Below are 23,236 nucleotides of genomic sequence, written 5' to 3'. Positions count from 1 at the left end.
GCCGGAGCAGCTGCAAATCACGCGGTACCCAGCAATGCAGTCTAGCGTGGGAAGGCAAGGACTTACCTCCACCAAACTTGGACTGAAGAGTCACTGGACTGTGGGAGTCCCTTGGACAGAGTTGCTGAGTTCCAGGGACCACGCTCGTCGTGCTGAGAGGGGACCCAGAGGACCGGTGATGCAGTATTTTGTTGCCTGTGGTTGCAGGGGGAAGATTCCGTCGACCCACAGGAGATTTCTTCAGAGCTCCTGGTGCAGAGAGGAGGCAGGCTACCCCCAGAGCATGCACCACCTGGAAACAGACGAGAAGGCCGGCAGGATGAAGCGATACAAGGCTGCTAGTAGTCGTCTTGCTACTTTGTTGCGATTTTGCAGGCGTCCTGAGCAGTCAGCGGTCGATCCTTTGGCAGAAGGTGAAGAGGGAGATGCAGAGGAACTCTGGTGAGCTCTTGCATTCGTTATCTGGTGAGATCCCCAAAGCAAAGACACTAAATAGCCAGAAAAGGAGGTTTGGCTACCTAGGAAGGAGGATTGGCTACCAAGAGAGGTAAGAGCCTATCAGAAGGAGCCTCTGACGTCACCTGCTGGCACTGGCCACTCAGAGCAGTCCAGTGTGCCACAGACACCTCTGTTTCCAAGATGGCAGAGGTCTGGGACACATCGGAGGAGCTCTGGGCACCTCCCCGGGGAGGTGCAGGTCAGGTGAGTGGTCACTCCCCTTTCCTTTGTCCAGTTTCAGGCCAGAGCAGGGCTGGGGGATGCCTGAACCGGTGTAGACTGGCTTATGCAGAGATGGGCACCATCTGTGCCCATCAAAGCATTTCCAGAGGCTGGGGGAGGCTACTCCTCCCCAGCCTTCACACCTATTTCCAAAGGGAGAGGGTGTTACACCCTCTCTCAGAGGAAGTCCTTTGTTCTGCCTTCCTTGGCCAGGGCTGCCTGGACCCCAGGAGGGCAGAAACCTGTCTGAGGGGTTGGCAGCAGCAGCAGCTGCAGTGGAGACCCCGGAAAGCCAGTTTGGCAGTACCCGGGTTCTGTGCTACAGACCCGGGGGATCATGGAATTGTCACCCCAATGCCAGAATGGCATTGGGGAGACAAGTCCATGATCTTAGACATGTTACATGAGCATGTTCAGAGTTACCATTGTGACGCTGTAGATAGGTAGTGACCTATGTACAGTGCACGCGTGAAATGGTGTCCCCGCACTCACAAAGTCTGGGGAATTTGCCCTGAACGATGTGGGGGCACCTTGGCTAGTGCCAGGGTGCCCACACACTAAGTAACTTTGGACCCAACCTTCACCAGGTGAAGGTTAGACATATAGGTGACTTATAAGTTACTTAAGTGCAGTGGTCGTTATTTCACTCAGGGTGCACTGGCAGGCCTGTGTAAGAATTGTCAGAGCTCCCTATGGGTGGTAAAAGAAATGCTGCAGCCCATAGGGATCTCCTGGAACCCCAATACCCTGGGTACCTCAGACCCATGTACTAGGGAATTATATGGGTGTACCAGTATGCCAATGTGAATTGGTAAATTTAGTAACTAGCCTGTTAGTGACAAATTTGGAAAGCAGAGAGAGCATAACCACTGAGGTTCTGGTTAGCAGAGCCTCAGTGAGACAGTTAGGCATCACACAGGGAACACATACAGGGCACATACTTATGAGCACTGGGGCCCTGCCTGGCAGGGTCCCAGTGACACATAGACTAAAACAACATATATACAGTGAAATATGGGGGTAACATGCCAGGGAAGATGGTACTTTCCTACATCCTGTCTGTGAAACAGGGACCAATCACTGATTGATTCAACTTAATCAGTGCCCATCCGCTGCTCCTGATGTGATTAAGGTACTTCTTTTTAACTTCTTGGGTCCTACAAAAAGAAGGTGTGTGACTGACATAAATGTGCCCAGCAGGACAAACAAAATTGCTAAGTTTTATTTGTAATAGTTAACTCATTTCTTTTATTTTGCCAAGTCTTCTTTTCTCACTTTGAATTCATGTCTTGTTTTTGATTGATTATCTTGTTCAAAGTATTGCCATTGTTTCTTTCTTATGGTTAATTTCTGAAATTATGCTTTAACACATAATCATGCAGTGCACCGCAATTCACCCCACCCCACCCCACTCCAATCTAATCCACCCCACTCAGTCCACACCACTCCACCCCACCTTGCCCACACCAATCCACACCGCTGAATCTATTTTACCCCAGACCACTCCAATCAACCCCAGATCAATGCATCAAACCCACTCCAATCCAAACTGCTCACCCAAATCCACTCCAATCCTCCTAACCCACTCCAAGCAAAGTTGCCCATCTGTCCACACTCCCATCCAAAACAATCTGCTCCACTCCAATCCCAAACAATCTTCCCCACTCCAATCCAAAGCACTCTGCCCCACTCCAAACCAAAGCATTCTGCCCCACTCCATTCCTTAAACAGTCTGCCCCACCCCCGTCCAAAACAATCTGCCCCACTCCAATCCAAAACAATCTGTCCCACTCCAATCCAAAACAATCTGTCCACTCCAAAACATCTGCCCCACTCCACGCCAAAACAATCTGCTCTACTACAATCTGCTCCACTCCGATCCAAAACAATGTGCCCCACTCCAGTCCAAAACAATCTGCCCCATTTCAATCCAAAACAATCTACCCCACTTCAATCTGCCCAACTGCAATCCAAAACAATCTACCCCTCTCCAGCCCAATCAAATCTACTCCACTCCTATCCAATCCACTCCAATCCCAACCTACTCCAAATCACCCAACTCCAGTCCAATGCACCCCACATCACACCAATCCAACCCAGCCATTTCAGTCCACCCCACCACACTTCAGTCCAATACAAACCACCCACTCAAATCCATTCCACCCCTATTCCAATTCAATCCACCGCAACACAATCCACCCACTCCAGTCCATCCACCCCAATCATCCCAATTGAATCCAATTCACCTTAATCCACCCCACTCCAGTCCAATCCAATCCACCCCACTCAAATCCACCCCATGATAAACTACCTTAATCTAACGCACCCCAGCCCAATTCAGCCCACAATCCAATTGACCCCACTCCAAAATGCCCACCTCACTCCAAAAAGCCCACCCCTCGCCAATCCAATCCACCCCACTAGAATCCAATTCATCCCACCCCAACCCACACCATTCTAGGCCATGCCACCCCACTCCAATCCAATCCCTCCATTCCACCCCACTCCAATCCACCCCACTTAATCTAATTCACCCCGCTCTGATCCAATCCACCCCACACAATCCGTTTCACCCCACTCCAATCCACCCTGTTCCAATCTATTGCACTCCAATCCATCCCACCCCAATCCAATCTACCACAATCCAATCCATCCCAGGCCAATCTAATCTACCACAATCCAACCCACCCCAATCCAATCCACCCTGCCCCACTCCAATCCACCCCACTCCAATCCAATCCACCCCACAGCATCAGACTACCCCACTCCAATCCAATCCACCCCATTGCATCCACCCCACTCCAATCTACCTCACTCCAATACAATCTACTCCACTCCAATTCAATCCACCACACCCCAGTTTAGTCAACCCACTCCAATCCAATTGACCCCACTTCAGTCCAATCCACTCCAATCCAATCAACTCTAACTTTTTTAATCATGGGTGAACACGGATTATGGGTGTGCACCAAGACATGGTTCTGCCTCACAGGTTGCTTTCTTGTTAGACCAGGGGAGATGCCCAAAGTGCTACCCTCATGGTGGTGAAAGCCTACTGCCTTTACTTGGAGTTAAGCAGCACAGGTGCAGTGAAGGCAGCACACTCTTTAGTGCGTAGTAGGAGTGAACAGGCCTTTTTACCTATGTCACTGGAGTAAAACCTACAGGTCCACTCGTGTAAAATTCCACTGCTGTGTGCTTTACTCACCATTGCCCTACATCAAGTTAATAAGTAGCACTGAATAGCACACGTGTAGTTGAATGCATGTACTGGGTATGTGTGCCTGTGAGTGGTACAATATATGGAAGACTCAAAGTTCCATTTTGGGAGACTCTGTGCTGACTGGAGGAGCATGGGGAGGTTCCCTCAGGCAGGTTTATTGGACTGTTACATTCCTGAGAGCTGGGTGGGACACACACTGGAGTAAGGAAGAGTCAGGCTCTTCAGTAAACTTCAGATGGTGTTGTTTTATTCTGAGAGAGGTCATTGGCAAGAGCTATGGGCATAACCTAGGAAGTAGATGGGGCTAGTAGGAGAACAATAATGAGTAGGGCAGGCATGCCTTGGATAGACCTTTGATACACATATCACTGAGGCTGATATCCAAGTGTGAGCCCCTGGTTATTCCATAGCCTGTGATTTGGGCTGTCAGATTTGGAATTGCTCCTGCTCTGACAAACTGATGTCTGGAGAAAGGGCAGAATAGAAGAGTGGGCACTTCAGGGGGAATCAGACCCCCAATACAAAGTTCAAGGATTCAGACACTAAATTACATTTTGTGTCTAGAAATGAACTACAAGGAGGAGAGATTGAGGCCCCCAAAATTGTCAACTACCATGTAGCCAGTTAGGCTGTTGGAGCTCTGCATGGCTTCTACTTGTGTCCAGGATTGGGATTAAGGTCTGCAAGTTTCCAAGCTGGGTGAGAGGGTGTCACCCAGGGAACACCAAGACACCTACCCTGGAGCCTACTTGCCTGCCAAGACGAGTGTACCCTGTGAGGAAAAGGAGAGTGAGACCCGAAGGGGAATCCTGGAGAGTAGATCCCTGTAGCTAGGTGTGGTGAATTGCTGATTAATTGATCGTCCATAGCCCGTGTGCAGTCTCGAGTCATCGAAGCCTGAGGATGCTGCTGTGAAGTTAGCTGTTGCTGCACTGATAGGGCTGTCACCCAAAGTCAACGACCCTGTATGCCAGAGAAGGCCACCGCAAAAAGTGCATTACTACTGTGCTGATTGTGCCTCAGTTGGTGTGCAGAGTAAATTCAGCGACCCCGTATGCCAGAGGGGGCAGTAGTGAAGAGTGCATTGATATCATGCTGATTGGTCCATAGCCCGTATGGAGAGTAGGTTGGCAACCCAGTATGCCAGAGGGGGGCTGCTGTGCACAGCAAGAGTCATCACGTGGTTTTGCTGATGCTGAGAGGGAAGGTCACTATAGTAACCTGCGAATGCCCAAGCCTCGACTGAAGCATTGGAACTCCAAACAATTGTCTTCCGACCCATGACAGGGATCAGAGGAAATTACTGTGTCATCTGAGGGAGTACCGCAGACGGACAGCTGCTCACCCACAAAGTCATGAGAGATAGTCACTGCTGGCATCCACCTTAGCCATATGTGAAGTGCAAGCGTGGAATGCTCCCGGGGATTCAGTAGAGCAACACCGGTGAGAGCAGGTAAGACTGGTCATAGGGCCAAAAGGCCTAAGCGAACATGATATGCCTTCTAGCGCCGGAACACTTTTAACTTTGAAAGATTTGGAGCTTGACTGCTAAGACTTAGACTTCTAGTGGGGTCTAACCTGAATTTCTCCATCGTGAATGGGAAATAACCACTACCAATAGAGAGAGGGAAGCAGAAAACGATGACATGCCTAAAGAATACTGGAGTACTGACCTTATGAGGGCTGTGTGTTGTGTATGCCGTATTTTACTTTGTGTGTGTATATAAACAGTCATCTTTCATAAAAGCAAGTATTTGACTGGTCAATCAGTCATTGCTGCTACTGAATGTATTTTGAGTTGTAAGCCTGGGCTCGCCCATTGCATCTACCTCCCCCTGAGAAGCCTTGGACTGCTCGATCCACGCTGCTACTAGGAGTCAATTTCAGGGACTAAGTCAAACGATAAAAGTTTGACAGCATCAAACCTGGTTTCTATAGCTGACTCATTGCAGTAGGCCTTAATTCCCACCTAGATCCCAGTAAGGCGGGGCAAGAGGACTGCAGTTTGCGCCTAATGCTTTTTGGTGTTATTTTTATTTAAAAGTTTAAAATTCATATCTTGGTCCCTCCCCCTTTTTGAATTTCTGCGGTTTTGGTGTCATTTTATTAAATTATTCTCCATCTTATTAATTGAACTGGGATTTTTTATGTGCTGTGTTTTGGACTTTTTAACTGTTTGGTACTTCTAAATGCTGTATAAATTTTCTTAAGGTAAGCCTGCCTGCTCTAGCTCCTAGTTACCAGGGATTGAGCTCAGGTTTAAAATACTCCTTTACTGGACCTAACGAGAATTGTATCATTATTACTTTTGGTGGGCAGTCTTTCACAGGTACTAAACCACTTTCTTTATATATATAGAATAGGATAGCCTTACGAGAAAGAAGGAAAGAGAAACAAATATGCTTGTGTAGTGAGTGCCAGATTGAGAGGCGAAATTATTGCTGCAATACATATGGAATGGGACAGGAAATGTGATGAGCATGTAATGTATGATAAGCATGTCACAGCTTCTCAATTTACTCTAAAATCTTTTTTCTGTCAAAGATGTAAGAGTTCAATTCTCAGTTGTACCTAAATGCTGCCTGGACCCGTACGTCTGCTAGAACCCCTTGGTGTGCTTGTAAAGAAATCCATAAAACAATCGTTGGCTCACAGGTTGTTTTTTTCGTTTTTTTTTTTAAGATATGGTCCGAAGTGGGGCAAAGAGTGTTTACGTATATTTGTACATCCCTCTTACAACAGTGCATAAGATCATTGGCGCACAACCACCAACACAGAAAGCCACTTGCTTGGGGGAGGGCATCAAGGCAAAACAGACACTTTAACATATCTAAAGTATCTTTATTTGGTATCATATCTATGTTGCACTTTCGTGCAATAAATCATTCTATCCACATATCGCTTGAAAGGCAGCATCCCATCAGATTATTCAAGAACGAAGAAAAGCAGCACCGGTCTCACTGGCTTGGTATTCAGAGAGAGCTCTAAACGCAGCAAAAACCGTGGGACCATCTCTAATAAGCAAATCATATTACGATACAATACCGGCAATCCTAATCCCTTTCCTTCGGTTGTCCTTCTAAGTAAACCGTTGTCGTTACAAAATGTGTGCTGCGATATCGTTATACAAATGAGCTTAATGAACAAACATATCTAGAATCCTCCCACGCAGTACAAACATGAATTGTGTTCTGACAATGGCACAGTGCCTGTGTGCAGCACATTTTCCTGCAGCTTCCGATAGGCCGAGAATACATCTGCGAGCTGCACCCAATATAGCAGGCGTGTGCCTGTGTACAGTAGGGACACTGTACTTATAAATAAACAATCTCCTACTGGCAAAGGCGTAGTCAGAATGGAACACTTCACCGCTTCAATATTTGGTGAAGGCCCAATTAAATACAGTGTTTCAATTTTCGGGAGCGGTGGGAATCACCATTCTATAGCCATTCACCAAAAAATTAATTAATTAGATTTGAGATTAAGCTGCAGAAGGCAACAAATGTGAGCTGGTCAAGTGGTCATCCATCCCTCATAGCATGCGCAGGGCACACGAAGTCTAGGAGTGATCGGCATGGTATCCTCCCTCCTGTTCCACCTCCAAATGCCTCATAAGCAGGGATGTCTAGAGGTCCCCTTCAGAAGCTGCTGCATCGTCGCCCAGCCCTGGGCCGGCTGCTGCACAGCACGTGTCCCTTCCTCACCGGGGCACGCCAGGTAACACCACCCTCCTCTTCCAGACAGGCTCGTCGGGAAAAAGGGGCAGAAAAAAAAAAGAAAAACCAGCAGCAGCAGCAGCCAGCCGCGGGTGACGTCACGCCGTGTCCTCAACCGCCCCCTTCACTTCCCACAGTACGTGCCTGCTGTGCGGCTTGTCTGTGCGCGAGCTTCCGACATTGGCGCGTGAGGAGGAGGGGAGCAAGAAGAAGAGGTCGGGCTGACTAGCGTGCGCGCGCCTGGGATCAGCGCGAGCGCGCACCAGGGAAACTAGCAGGCTCAGCAAGGACATAGGTAGAAGCGCGCGCCCTGGAAAGCCAGCCCCGATCGTCCGCGCGCCCGCCTACCCAGCCGCCCGTCACTCAAAGCGTCCTCAGCCACGCCTCCTCCTCCTCCCGCACAGACAGCGCCAGAGTCTGTGACAGCCGCGCAGACAGTTCAGCAACAGAAGCACCTCGCGCAGCACCATCGCCCCCGCCTCCTTCCTCTCACCCCCCCTGGCTGTAAGCGCCCCTCCTCCTGTCACCCTGCGGCGCGGGCACCTGGCAGCGCCAGAACAGCCCGCGGGCCACAGGAGGTGGCATATCTGACACACCCACGTCGGACAGGGGGCGCGCGTGGAAAGTTTGCACCCTGTCCTGGCAGAAGTGCCTCACCTGCTGCTGAGATCTGCGTCAAGAGGTGGCGGGGCCGCCACGGAAACCTGGACAATTCGCCAGGCTGCACACACTTATGATCAGCTACTGCTTCCTTTCTGGTGTCTTTGGGATTTGCTCCTGATATACTTTGAATTTTCCAGCCTCTCTCGGATTACTCTGTGCTGGGGAGGGAAGTCTCCCTAGACCTTCCCTGAGACATGTCATAGATTGCAGCTGCCAGGTGAGTGAAAGGGCATCTCCGTTTTTAATCGGAGCATGTGTCTGTTGGGGGTTACAGGTCATCAGGACTTTGCATTCTAGACAGTAGTCGGCATTCAGAGTACATTCAGAGTGGGTTGTAAAAATTGGTATGGGCATGGTATAAACAAATAGAAGGAACATAGGCAGGAAAAGGTCACAGATGTCAACAGAAAACTTGGCACTCTGACAGTGCACACTCCTGTCTGGGCCAGTGCGCAGCCAGACTCCCCTCCTTCACCTGAGTAGGAGGGGCTGTCTGCGCCTCCCTCGTTCGCTTATTTCCTGATACCGTCTTCCCCGTGTTGATCTGCCCCTCTAGTGCAATCGTAGCAGTACGCGACTTTCTTGCCTTATTTCACTATTTGATACAGGTTCCAGTGGTGGCAATTCATTGCGTCCTTCTGCACACGTTTTTTGTTGTTGTTGTTTAAAGTTCAATTGGTATAAGGCATCGTCGAAATGAATCCACATTTCCAACCAGGACCCATCTCTTCTCGTTACCTACCTGTGTATGGTTATTTCATGCTTTTGTCGTCTTGATCAAGTATCTCACAATATACTGCAAACAGGGAGAACCGACTATTTTGTTCTTGCTCTTGAGAGGTGCATATATTATCTGAAGCGTTAAAAGTGCCCCAGACTGCCAAGGGACATAAAAAGGTGAACCTGAATTGTTACACCTCACTATTGAGACTTTTGAATGGACTGCCATAGTGGTAAAATGACCACTACATTTAAAGCTACTGTTCAGAGAGTCTCGTCGGTTGTCTGTTTAATAAGTGTCAATAAACTGGGACCTGTGCACCGCAGGTACGGCAATGGGAACCCATTAAAATGCAAATGTTTCGGGCTTCTGCTCACCGCTTTAAAAGATTGGTTCGTTTGACCACCTGTCTTTCTTTTTACCGGTAAGAAGGCTGCACGCTAACTGGTTTTTGGGCAGCCCCTAGACACATCGGATTAAGATCTGCGGTAGTTTCTTAAACTATCAGCAAAAAAAGAAGAAGAAAAACGCACACTGTAGAAAGATATAAAACAATATTGGTCTTAGAAGAAAGAACTCTGCGTGGGACGGGTGCGTACACAACTCCTCCTGAAAGATAGGCGCTACCCTAAATTTAATGTTTTTGATTGCCATTTATTTTTTATTTATGTTTATAAACAGAACATTAGTCTCCAAAATGTGAAACGCCTAGGGTGTGTGTGTAGGGAGGAGGACTAAAAACAGAGGTAGCGGAGCCATTGCTTGTTACCTGGTGACGATTGTGGCAGTCTGACGGCAGGAGGTGGGGACAGCGAAGAGTCTGAGACTCCAGACATTTGTGGTGACATTACAAACCCAATTTAACACTACTAACTTGCCGAAGTTGTGAAATTCCTTACACTTTAATACGGGGGTCCACCAGATAATGCACATCGCGTGCGCATCGTGGCGCGTATTGTGGCTCGTTATTGAACAGAACCCATGCACGTGAGTGGGTGTGGGATGGACAGGGCGAGTAAGCAGACAGGCGCGCTGAAGCGTAATCGCGCCCACACCTGCTGTACAGGGGGTGGTTGTGTCTTCCGGACTTCTGGCGCCGGTGACCAGGGTGGGGTGTTGCCAGGTGTGTAATCATACCTGTTGCTCTCTTGGGCCTCACTGTGCATAGATGGTGGAGGGACAATGCTGTCAGAGTAATTTTGCATAGTGGCTTCTATTAGTGGCTATCATTTGTGCAGGGAGTATGTGTTGCGCTTAGTTGTTACCTTATATAGGAGATATATGTTCCCGGGAGGTTACTTGATCTGATGTGCATAAGATGAGTAATGCTTTTGAGTGTTAATGTCTTCTTTTGGGGGCAAGGACGGGTCATACTGTGCCGTGGGCATTTGCTGCTCAGTGAATGACCAGTGGTGGAGGTTGTCAGTCGTAAGGGAGTGGGTGGTGTCTTGTTCAACGGGAAGCGGATGGGAATGCACTAGATAAGATATTGGTGCTGCGTAGGACAGGTGCAAGTCTGGGTTGCCGTGCAGTGGGTGCGCCCTCAGTTTACGCACACTGCGCGGTTAATACATTGCTTTTTTCTTCACCACGGTCCTTGCGTGCTTCGGTGTTATGTGCATTTCAACAACCTCCATACTGCCCGCTTTGTGATCGTAACGCGGAAATGACAAACAGGGAGCCGACGAGGAGGAGCAGCACAGGCAGCCTGGATGGGCGGTGGGTCTGGGCTGTCACCTGTGCGTGGGAGGCTGGCCCCGCCTCTGGACTCGCGGCAGGTTGAAGGAGAGCCTGTAGGTCGGCCCTGTGTGTTGACTAACAAGCCTTCCTTGGTCTGCCTCTCGCGGGCGCATTCAGGGCAGAGGGGACCAGCAGAGCCCTCACTTCCAGTGACTGCGCCAGCCTCCTCCTGAGCCCATTCCTGAACCTTCGGAGCACGTGAGAAGCCTAGTGGTGTTAACGTGCCCCAGGGGTGGACATCTGAGATGGCTACTTAGTGGGAGTTCCTGTACTGTGCCCCTATATGCTGATATCGTCTTCCCCACGCCCCCCTCAGCTAATCCCGGTCTCCTTGGAGGGCATCCCACGGAGGGGCTCACGGTATTTACTGTACTAGTTACGTGACGTGAGCTTCCCCTTTCTACAAGTGTCATAACCACCACAGCCGCTGTTTAGTCAAAGAGAAGGGGGCGCGTGGGAAAAGAGGATGGATCCCAGCCCCTTCCCTAGCTGTGTGGCGCAGCAAACTTTGTTTTACAGGTGATTGGCAGGATGTTAGCCCAATCAGAAGACAGAGACGTATCCCGCTGGGCCCAACGGATGAGGGAGGGGCAGGGCTTGAGCCTGGAGAAGTTTCAGGCTGGCGGCGTCACGTGCTGCACCCTGGGCGTTATCTCCGCTGGCCGGAGAGCAACTGTCACTGGCAGAATCACGCTGCTCCGTTAGGGTAATGCCTCCGCTCCTGCGCCTGACACACACGGGAAGCCGGCACTAGCCCAGAGTCGGGACCTTGAGACTGGTTAGAAGGCACATACCCACCGTACTGAATCCTCTCTTAAACTGATAATATCACCTGGAATCGTTCAGAGGAGCGAACATGTTTATTTTAGTGCCGCACGGGGACTAACTTCGGTTAACCTATATCTCAATAAAAAGTTCCCGGGTATCGCAGTTTTTTCAAGATAGTATAAAATAAATTTAGTACGAGGCGTAATTGTTCTAAGATGTCACATTCAGCCTGATACTGGTGTTCAAGAGACCACGCTCTCAGATTTCCTTTGCCTATGCGTGCAACGCCCCACGCTTCTGCTTTCTGTACTGAGAACTGTATTCCCATGTAAAATATTATACAATTAGTACTACAAGTGACCATGCTACCTGGCATTTTTACCTGTCTGTATTTATATAAACCTACCTGTACATCTGTTGGTAAAACCAGTGAAATTAGTTATTTCCGTTTTGAAATATAATTGTGTGTGTTGTTGTTGGGGGGGGGGATCGGGTCGCGGAGGGGCAAGAGCTTCCAATTTTGGAACTTGGAAACCAGGATCTGGTCTTGGCGTCTGCTCAACATCCTGTGATTCTGGGTAAATCACTTAAGCTCCCTAAAAAATATGATCTTGTGTAATGTAGCTGGTGTTCACGTAAAGTACTCCCATACCTTCGTAAAACCGCAAAAAAAAAAAAAAAAAAAAAATCATAAGCGTTTGAGAGCTGTCTAGATACTTAATGAATGGTTATTAAACTCCACTGAGGGATAATGGCCATGGTATGAAAGAATATTGTAATTTTACGCACATAATTTTTCACCAACCAGTTCCAGACTAGCAAAACAGAAACAGCTGGTATTTTATTCTGAGGAAGGTGTACCCTAACTACAAGTCTCCGAATGCAGAGCAAAAACATGGACTGGATGAGCTACTCACAGACCTGGTAAACCTGAGAGTTCAGCACAGGTGGCATGTCAGGTCTTAAAAACCTTTCAAAAAACTAGCAGCACGTTCTTTTTTTCTAATTGATGTTGGGTTGAGGATAGCCATGGTCTTTCAGAGGAAGTGGTGTCTCTTCTTTCCCTCTTGCAGATGTCAAAGGAACATTGACTGCGTTATCTGACAGCCTCTTACCAAATGGTCTCTTCTTGAGGGACGCCTTCCATTAGTCTTGAAATTTTAGCCCAAAGCATTTTATATTCTGAGATTTGCAAGGCAATAGTTATCACGCTAAGAGCAAAAATGTGCACTCCAGAATGCAATACACTAAACACCTAGCAGAAAGTGTCATACATCACATGGCGTCGTCATCAAAGCATTTGCCTCGTGTTGCTTATGTTCCGTGGTATTACCCCATTTACGAGCTATTACACATATTGAGACCTGGAATTTTGAAAAATTTAAGAGAAAACGTATCTGCTAACAAAATCCACATGTTGTCAGGAGGAGGAATTCCAGAGTGGAAAAGCATTTTTGTACTGCCAGGTAATACCATATTCGGTATTACTTGTTATCGTGCAAAGTCGTATTACCACTCAAAAACAATACAGTACATTCCTTCACGCCACTTATAATGGGAGTATTAAAGTAGAATAGAAACCTACGATTGTTCTCAAACACATAATCACCTCCTTTCCTCCATGTTAATTATTGCAAGCATGTACCTTATGTAATGTCATAGAGCATATTTAACTATGCAACCCGTTAATTCGGAATTCACTTTGGGTCTCATGCACAAAGTGTTTTGAAAACCCTCAGATTCAGTAAATCTGAAGGTTTGCCCTCGCTAAAACACTTTGTGAAATGTACTAATTCCCATTAATGTTTTATAGTTCCTATTGGGGCCACAAACAGGGTTGCCGCCCCCAGCATGAATTACTGGCGTTTTGTGTTGAGGGCCATAGTCGGATATGGAGTTATCTTTGGAGATATTGTTAGACTTGTGGTCCATTCAGTTCCTAGAGTATGCAAATAACGCAGTTGGGAGAGTAAGCATCACATAAGTATCTTGAAAAAATAGTTTTCCAGATTTTGGACTTTTTAAAACTACACAGCGAGATGGTATGCACAATGTATGGGTTGTGGTGTAATGTTACATCAGGGAAGCAATTCAGCCTAGACAAGGAGCCCAAATCAACCCCGGCAGACGTTTTCAAATCAGTCCCACGTTAAATCTTGCAGGCATGCGTGATGAGTCAACTCATTCCCCTCCAGAGAAATGGGGCACAGGCTCACCCACCCATAGAAAATTTAAATTGAAAACATTGACCTAAATGGTGTATTTCAGTGCATAATGTTTTAAACAGGTTAAACTCCAAAAGGGGAACAATCACATATATAAATAAATAAGTTATGTTTTGGATGCAAAAAAGTTGATGCACACCAGGCAAATATTGGTGCCACCAGAGATGCTGGTGCCGTCTAAAATCAAGTGTTACACTGAATAAATGGCAAAACAAAATCCTTCGTTGAGAGAAAAAAAAACTTGTTTAAACTTTTATCAGGACACAGTGCCCCAGTGTTCCTATGCCAGGTAGGAGTCCATCAGAACTTTATGTGCAGCTAATATACTGTTACATAACTCACCCTGCCCACCAGGGTGTCACTAAAGTATACTTATAAAAACAAGCATTGGCAATGCCAATAGGTCTCATGAGAGATATTGGCTTTGACAATGTTTTGTAGTCATGCTGTTTAGCAGCGCAGATGCTTTCAGTGTGGCTAAAAACAAATTTGAAAAGCATTATGATGCAGCAATGGCAAATTCACTTTTTTTAAAAGTGCATTAGCGCTAGACACATCATAGTCCTTTTTATTATTATTTTTAACCATACTGCACAGCAGACACACTGCTATACAGCATGGCTACAAATCAATGCCAAAGTGGCAATCCCCATGCTGTACAGCAGAAGCAAAGGGCAATGGCAGAGCCAGTAGTCTCATAGGCGAGACATATTGGCTTTACCAATGCTTGTTAGGTCTCATTACAACAACTCTGTGATTCTGAGCAAAACAGTTAATCTCCCCATGCTCGAAAAAGAAAATAAATCTGTAATTTGGCAAAAAAAAATCCTACATTCAGTAAAAAAAAAAAATCCTATCACATAAAGAAAGCAATTGCACCACGCCCATTTCTCAGTGAAAATACATTTGGAAGCAGATAACATCTGTCACAGTAAAAGCAGATAACATCTGTTGTCACAGTAAAAGCAGATACCATCTGTTGTCACAATAAACATCCATTTCAAAGGAGAAAAGAGCTTCTTTGGAGTGTGTGTGGCATAGTAAAACAGCTACAAATGGCAATAGGTTCAACTAGGCAACAGGAAAGGAAGACAAGTAGTACCTCCATCACAGCACAATCAGCAGAAGGACAGCAGTCAAGCTCAAGCAATCAGTACCTTTTCTATGCTCCATCCAAAAGAAGAAGCGAAGCCAGTAAGAGCTGGTGAATTAAAAGGCAGCAAATAAGAGAGATGATGAAGCCAACAAATGTTAAGCAATGAGCAGGCTGCATGCCCCTTGTATACAATATCACAAGCAAGTGTGCATGCAGTGCATGCGCTGTTGCAGGCCAGAAATAGTGATAACTGGTCAAAGGTAATTGCTGATGCTCAATAAGGTCATTCATATCATTATGTTAGGTTACATCCTACTGTATTGTGACTGCTTAGCATACCTGGGCTGTTGTTCAGGGTGTGAGGTCTCATCCAAATTGCATATTTTACAGATGTGAACTCTGATGTTAGTTATCCATTAAGTTACATTTACTGCTATGATGCTAGTGTTCATATTGTTCTAGTAAGAAAGCCACATATTCCTATGTCCGTTTTTACCTTGCCTCAATATTTGATACACCATTGCCATACTGGAGTGCACACCATGAGGCCATAAAAAGCCCCGCCGTCATGCTAGAAATATACATTGTCTTGGTATGCTAAGCACCATTGGCATATCAGGATCCACAGTACTCTGGCAGGTGTAGCACCAATGTTATGCCAGAAAACAAATAGCTCGGTGTGTGTTTTACCCCTTTTTAATGCAACCATCCACATTACCATGGTTTGTCATTATCATAATTGTCAATGATGCCAGAATTCACACTGCTGGGGTATGTAGGTATGTATGTATGTACAATACAATGCCAGACTCCACTTTGTACAGGTATGTACAACACGTTGTCATGTCAGAACACAAATTGCTCTATTGTTTAAAGCCCCATTAAAGCACAGTCCCCATTGCCAGAATGCTGGTAGTCTGCTATCAAATGGCCTCAGAGCTCCTGTCATTCTTCTATTCACTGAGCCTGGGCTGCAACAGGTACCTGTTGCATTCAGTTTGTACTTGGAACTATCACCCCAGGGTATCTGATTTAAATTGCTTAAAATGCTGCTACAGAGATAAGTGGAGTCTGCACATAAAACCCTGCAACATTTTGTAGATTGATTTTTGACAGAATAAGCTGCCAAGTGGAACTCTCAACCAGGTGTGGTAGTAGGAGAAGTGTGGCAGTGTAGGTTTCCAGGACTGGATAATGGCAGCGTGTTTAGCTCCGAAAGAACACTCCTAAACTGCACCAGGAAAGAGTTAGAGTGTAGGAATTACCAGTACAACCCTAAAGAATGTAAGTTTAAGACTATTTGCTTGGACTCAAATATATGTTTTTGTTTTAGCTCAAGAGAATAGAAACTGAGACCATTTCCATTTTGACATTGCCTCTTTGACCATTCTCGGTGAACATTCCTCCAATAGTTTTTGAGCGGTCTTTTAAAAGTATAACACAATTACAACATATTCCCTCCTTACTGTTGTTAGTATTCCCATGCCTCTTTACCACTCCCCTTGAAGCCATCTTTATTTCATCTAAATCTACCTGTTAATAATCCTGCTGCTTCACCAGCCACACATTGGGAGTCATAAAATATTTGAAAGAGCCAAGGATCAAACTTCCTCTGCCAAAACTACTTTCAAAACTAGTTATTTGTTTGGTTGCTACTTGATGCTGCCTTAAGTTTATCGCCGTAGTAGTGCTTGGAAGGGTTGCGTTTTAACTCCTTCTGCTCAAGATGTTTGGTAAGATGGGAGTCTCTTGTATTTTTTTTAAAAAAATTCATTTTCTTTGCTTAACAGTTAATTTGCTTGATTGCATTTCACATTGAGTTTGCCATGCTGTGATTATATTGTTTACTGTGTAGCAGATCTAGTTTGCCATTTTGGGTGTACACCAGTTTCTGCTGCAATTTTTAGTATTTGGCGATCTACCCTCACATTCCATGGTGCTGTGCCGTGTAACTGATCCCAATTTAAGATCAGCTTTACTGCAGGCATGAAACCATCACTAATCCCAAAACAGTTGTTTATTATGCTTTTCTGTGATGCTGGTCAAAGTTTATTTCTGCAGTAATGCTTTCAGTTTCCCTGTTTTAAGGCCTGCTGTACGGTGTTTTTGATGGAGGTGGAGTGGCATGTATCTTGGCCTCACTTCAGCTTTATGAAGATCTCTCACTTTACTTTGTAGGGAGTGTCTCGAAAACCCATGCTAATATAGCCTGTGAAAGTGTCCCAATTCTTAGTAATTGTAATGCAGAATTTATGCCAACACCGTCTCAATCCTCACTGGAACACTTGCAAGTTAGCCTCCGAATCTCAAATAATGTCCATTATCACAAGACGTTCTCCCTTTGGTTCGAGTAAGGACTTTTGTCTAGTTCTGTCCTGTTCTTATAAAAAGGGCCATTAGAAATATGCAATTCTGCAGAAGCATCTTTTTCGCATAATTATGAATTTGCCACATAATCTATCATCTGTTGCTACAGATGTGGCTACAGCTGTTCCCACGCAGTGGAAGACCCTCTGCAAAAGTTGATTAGTCATCTTTAAGTTACCTATTGTTGTATTTAGTTGTTAAACAAGTACTAACGAGGTAAAATCTTTCTTTTGCCAAGCATGGTTCTCATGAGTTAAAATGAGAAAATAATGAAGTAATGCTATCACAAAAAGTTGCCCCATTTTCCCGCATAATTTGGCTTTTCTTCCTGCATAATTTGATCCTCCCTGTCGCATTATTCTAGTGTCCCTGCTTCTAAACAAGGTTCTTATGCTATTTAATAGATTTCTCAGCCAGGGTAACGTTCTGGGATTCCAAACATCTGCAGTCCTAAATACCTACTGGCATGGTGACTAACATTTAGCCAGGTATAAGAAGCCGCAGAGAAAAATTACGTTTGTGCACCTTTTAAGGCTGGTTTTTGTGGTGAAGGCCACAGCACAGATATAGTTACTTGCTCCTGAAGCTAGATAATTTAGCTGCCTATAACGTATAACAACGTGCCTGTGGCAGAGCACTTTTTGGAACCAGTAGATCAGATGTTGGAATCCTAGTGTAGTCTTTGCCTTCATTCATTTTGTGCAGAGCTCATTTTATAGCCTGCAGGTCAAATGTTTCTATTGTGGCACACAGTTACTAGGTTTATGCATTTTGCGCTAATATCTTTATTTAACCAAAATTACATTATTTCGAATCCTTGCAAGGTTAACCAAAATGTTCAGTCTTCTGAGATTGTGTCTTGTCCTAAGTGACGCTTAGGGCCTCATTATGACCCTGGTGGGCGGCGGAGGCCGCCCGCCAGGATGCCGCCCTCCAAAATACCGCGCCGCGGTCAAAAGACCGCGGCGGGTATTACAAGTTTTCCCCTGGGCTGGCGGGCGGTTGCTGAAAAACCGCCCGCCAGCCCAGGGGAAAACGACCTTCCCACGAGGATGCCGGCTCGTAATCGAGCCGGCGGAGTGGGAAGGTGCGACGGGTGCAGTGGCACCCGTCCCGTATTTCAGTGTCTGCAAGGCAGACACTGAAATACTTTGCGGGGCCCTCTTACGGGGGCCCCTGCCGTGCCCATGCCATTGGCATGGGCACGGCAGGGGCCCCCCGGGGCCCCGCGACCCCCCCCTACCGCCATCCTGTTCATGGCGGCTTTCCCGCCATGAACAGGATGGCGGTAGGGGGGGTCAGAATCCTCATGGCTGCGGAGCGCGCTCCGCAGCCATGGAGGATTCACACGAGCAGCGGAAAGTCAGCGGGAGACCGCTGACTTTCCGCTTCTGACCGTGGCTGAACCGCCGCGGTCAGAATGCTCGTTGGAGCACCGCCAGCCTGTTGGCGGTGCTCCCGTGGTCGGTGGCCCTGGCGGCCACCGGCCGCCAGGGTCAGAATGACCCTCTTAGTCTTATCAAAAACGCCCAGTTTTCTTTTGTGCTGTATAAATGGACAGTATTAGCATAATCAAACAAGACGCGTGCATACATTTGGTACATTATTTTGAATTAAGTTGGCATGTTGCACAGTGTTGAATATGCATGCTAATTTCCTTCCCCATATTGAAAAACAGAATGCCACATGTCTGACAGCAACCAATTGCTTCTGCAGGTCCTGTTCTTCTGATATTGTCAAGTATATGTACTTCAAACACCCTTTGTATTTTTTTAGAGAACTTTTAAAACTGGAACTTTTCATCTCGGTTTAATTCTGGGGCAAATTGTGTGGCAAGTGTTTGCCCCAATGACCTGGTGCAGGCAAAGAGGTGGCTATTGATATGTAACACCTATTCCAGGAAACAGCTCCTGTCAAATGGCAAAGGTGTTGCTGATTATCCTTCAAGAGATACAATTACAGAGGTCGCTACTTTTTATTTTGTTCTCATCTTCCACTGTTTTCACTGGTCTTGCAACAAAAGGCTGTCTGAGTCCTCCGCGAGAAACTGAATCCCGGACAAAAAGCTGGAATTTGGAAGAATGGCTTCAAAAATGCATAGATGACCATTTGGTTCAAATGCGGATGATTAGCATCTCAAAAATGTGTAGAGCTGATCTTTGCTGTAGATTAGAAATTTACACATTGTTTAGTCTCCCCCACCTTTGCTGCACTTGAAGTTTCACATCGTGGGTGTACTCGTTGTCTCTAAAGGATGCATTTAGAATGGCTTTACTGCCTTCAAGCCAAACCTCTGAATAGTATTAATAGCTGAAGGCAGTGTCTCTCTCTTCTCCTCTAAATCTAAGAGATCATTTCGAATTACATATTCAAGCGCGACAGAAGGTCTCTTTTTAATTCGAAATAAGAGAACATGTTAACATTGGTCTACAAACTCGACGAGAACACTGCTCCAGCCAAAAACTTCAACATAGGTACCCCTATAATCAAGGTTTATGTTAAATTTGATTATTAAATATGTTTGTGCAGACCAGTAAGGTAAAGGAGTCTTCTTTTCAGCTTAATACAACAGGCTACAGTTTCCCCAAGTGCTTTTGAAACATTACCTATACAGAACTAAGAAAGTGGTGTGCCCCTGAAATATCGAGATAGAAATTTGAATGGCACCAACTATCGTGGACACAGTATTGAAGGACAAAATATTGAAAGATAAGTACATGTAAATTTTCTGTACCTATCTCTGTATATGTGTACCTTGAAGAAGTATATATAATAACTGGTACATAGATGTGAAATTAAGAATAGTAAATCTATACTTTTAATATTTTGTCTCTTGATGTTCTGTGCATTCATAGCCTCGATATTCCGTAGTACTGTCAAGAAAATGATTAGATCATTTAGCACTGGCTTTGCCTATGCTATAATGCAGCCAGCGGCGGTTATCCCTTGGATATTGATCACCTGATTATCACTATCCTTCATGTGTTCCAAACCCTCATAATCACATCACATCCTCAGTGTAGCACTAAAATATGTTTTATGTAATTACTGTTGTCGCGTAATGACAAATACATTTTGCAAAAATGAGTTTTACGCCACTCAGTGTTCTGCTTGCAGTGATGACTGGTTGAGTGTGTATGAAGTTGCCAATGTGTGTCATGGGATAGGAAGACATTGCTACCACCATGAGAAGTGATTCTGTTCTTGGGTAGATTGCATCTTGCAAAGAGGTGAAAACTCGTTTCCCAGATTTTGTGCACATTTTCACAAGTGAGTATTTTAGCAATACACAACTACTCAGTTTTTCCTATTATGTTTTAGCATATCATGTTGTACTCTGGGAAGGCGTTAATCTAAGATTATTTTAATGTCATTAGCTACTGAAGATTTTGTTAGCGTAACTAGTTGGCTTGAGAGAGGATGACTGAGTAGATGAGTTTAATCTTCAGTGATGTCTCTAGTGGTCTTCGGCTCTTTATGGTTATCCCACTGGGAATTTGTTGTTTGTTGAGTCAAGCTCTTTTTAGAATGTGTCTTTTAGAGGATTTGTTTTCTAACAGTGGTTCCACAACTGCTGACCTTACCTCTTGATTAATGCAGTACACTCAAAGAGCAACCATAAGCAAACGTATTTTAAGTGTGATTTATAGAGAAACTCCCTGTGTAAACATTTTCTGCTTGCACCTAGAATGTGACGCAGATGAAATGGAAGAAAACTGAAAGTTGCAAGTGAAAATCAGAGCAATTTAAAAGTCTCAACATATGTGGAGGTTACAACCATCAGTGCTGCGAAATAGCTCCAAACATCTTTACCTGATTGGTCTGCGAAAACATATTTAAAAGTCAAATTTATCATAAGGCATGCTCATTTGGATACATATGTTGGGCTATTTTGGCTGAAGCATTATTTACTTCGAGTTTGTAGATGGACTTTCCAAATATTAACCAATTTTAACATATTCTCTAATTCCTAAAAATATTAGGAAACTCTTGCACACTCACAAGAGCCTATTCAGTATCTGTATTTGTAGCATATTCAATAGTACTAGAGTATTACTACTCAAATGCTACAAAATGCCTTTTCACTAACCTCTGGGTTGAGACCTTTGTGTAACATGTCTTTTCTATTTGGAGATCTCCACCGAATTATATATTGATATTCGCTTTTGTGGTAAGAGTGGCAGGGACAATAGGAGTGGCTGGAAAATAGGTAATATCTACTCCTAAATGGGAACTGAAATAATAAAACTCACCCAAACAAGACTAAGACCACACTTATAAAGGTACTGCAGATAGAAAGGTCACAAAACAGTAGCAAATGCACTCCGGCTCAAATTTCAAGTAAATCTAGCACCGCAGTTGGACACTCACTGGTACTGCAGTACTCTCTCACAGAAAATAGTGGAGACAGGGACTTAAAATAACACTTTTTTTTAGATATTATGTCATACGAATAAAAATATTTTGACTTAAAAAAAATATGTGTATGTACTTATATAAAAGTTACAAAAATTACCATGGGGGATCTTCACAATGCTGGTGGAAATCTCTGCCTACATGTGAAAAGTTACTAGTAGTTGAATCCTGTTGTAGGTGCCTCCACCAGGGTTGGCAACTTGTAGGACTACAAGTACTTGCAAATCTATACTCTGAAGTGGTGACTTATAAAAAAGGTAGAATTACACCTTGGTGGAAAACTAGATTTACAATTTTTGAAACAAATGTTTTATTGCTTTTAAACACAAACAAATTGTGCCAGGCAGGTCAACTGCCATAATGTACGTCAAAAGTTACTCCTTACAGGTACTATTAGAGCAATACAGATATGAACATTTCTCATATTGGAAGTGGAAGCGTACATAACATTGTGAGTACTAGATTTGCATGCCAGCAAATCTACATATGTACATTTACCTTTGTACATAAGGCACTTAGGGGGTCATTATGAACCCCGGCAGTTCAGCCCGCCATGCCGGCGGTGGCTGAACCGCCATATAATGAACACATGGAGGGCCGCCATAGGCGGCCCTCCTGCACCACCAGGCTGCCTCCAACAGGCAGCCTGACGGTGGAAGGAATCATTATCAGACAGAGCAGCGCTACTGCCCTCGGATAGTGATCTCTACTGCCCCCAGCCTTTCCCTGGCGGGTTCCCCCGCCAGCAAAACGCTGGTCGAAGTGGTGCTCGGGGACCCCTTGGCATGGGCAGTGCAGGGGCCCCTGTGCAGTGCCCCATCGCGCAGGTCACTGCCCGATTTACGGGCAGTGATCTGCATGACGGGTGCAGCTGCACCCACCGCACAGAGGCCTTGACTGCAGCTCCATGTGGAGCTGCCGGCAATGTCCCGGCCATGCATTCTGCTGGGCCGGTGGGCGGAAACAGTGTTTCCGCCCGCCGGCCCAGCAGAATGTTTTCTAGTGCGGCCGGCAGAGTCCCAGGGGGGCTGGCGGTCAATGAAATGACCGCCAGACTGAACACGGCGGTAAACACAGACGTGTTCATTATGAGGGCCTTAGTATCTTTCCTTCATTTGTTAATTATGAAATTAATTCTAAGTATTAGAATCATCATGGTTTGGCTTGTATAAATCTCAGAACAATACCCTAGTTATAGCTGATAATTTAACTTTTCATAATATAAACAACATTTTTTGTTACTGCAAGAAAAAGGTGGTGGATGGGATGCTTGAATTAATCTGTTGAACATTTGGGGTGTGTTCCAGTCCATAGGTTTTCTCACGCAATACTGCTGTACACAGACACCTTCCTTTTGCAAATCAGTACTGACCCTGCTCCTTATGGGAACAGTCCATCCCAAATTGGCAGTTGAGGGCCCCTCCAGAAGGGACCACAACCGAACTGTGACCAGTTTCAGCCTATTTAGGACTCTTCCGTCCGGTGTAACTTGAGTCTTGTGCTATAGTGAGCACAGGACCCATATCTGTGCACTTTGGGTGTTGACTAAAATTGAAAACAAGGTGATGTATGGAATGCTTA

The 23,236-nt window shown here is 45.5% G+C and overlaps 1 protein-coding gene across 2 annotated transcripts in view; it reads left to right on the top strand.

Annotated features, from left to right (window-relative positions):
* Nucleotides 1–8,059: 8,059 nt before the first annotated feature.
* NR3C2 (nuclear receptor subfamily 3 group C member 2) overlaps nucleotides 8,060–23,236 on the top strand; it is a 799,955-nt gene continuing 784,778 nt past the window's right edge. Inside the window, exon 1 of one of the 2 annotated variants that reach the window (XM_069242633.1) lies at nucleotides 8,060–8,539. The gene's annotated coding sequence lies outside the window, so the exon portion shown is untranslated. The remainder of the gene's footprint in view (nucleotides 8,540–23,236) is intronic. The other variant, XM_069242632.1, reaches the window with a different exon arrangement.

Source organism: Pleurodeles waltl, chromosome 1_2 (genome assembly GCF_031143425.1).
Source record: "Pleurodeles waltl isolate 20211129_DDA chromosome 1_2, aPleWal1.hap1.20221129, whole genome shotgun sequence".
In the NCBI taxonomy this organism is placed as follows: Eukaryota; Metazoa; Chordata; class Amphibia; order Caudata; family Salamandridae; genus Pleurodeles; species Pleurodeles waltl.
Note: the sequence above shows the minus strand (reverse complement) of the source record. Positions and strands in the feature narration are given on the sequence as shown.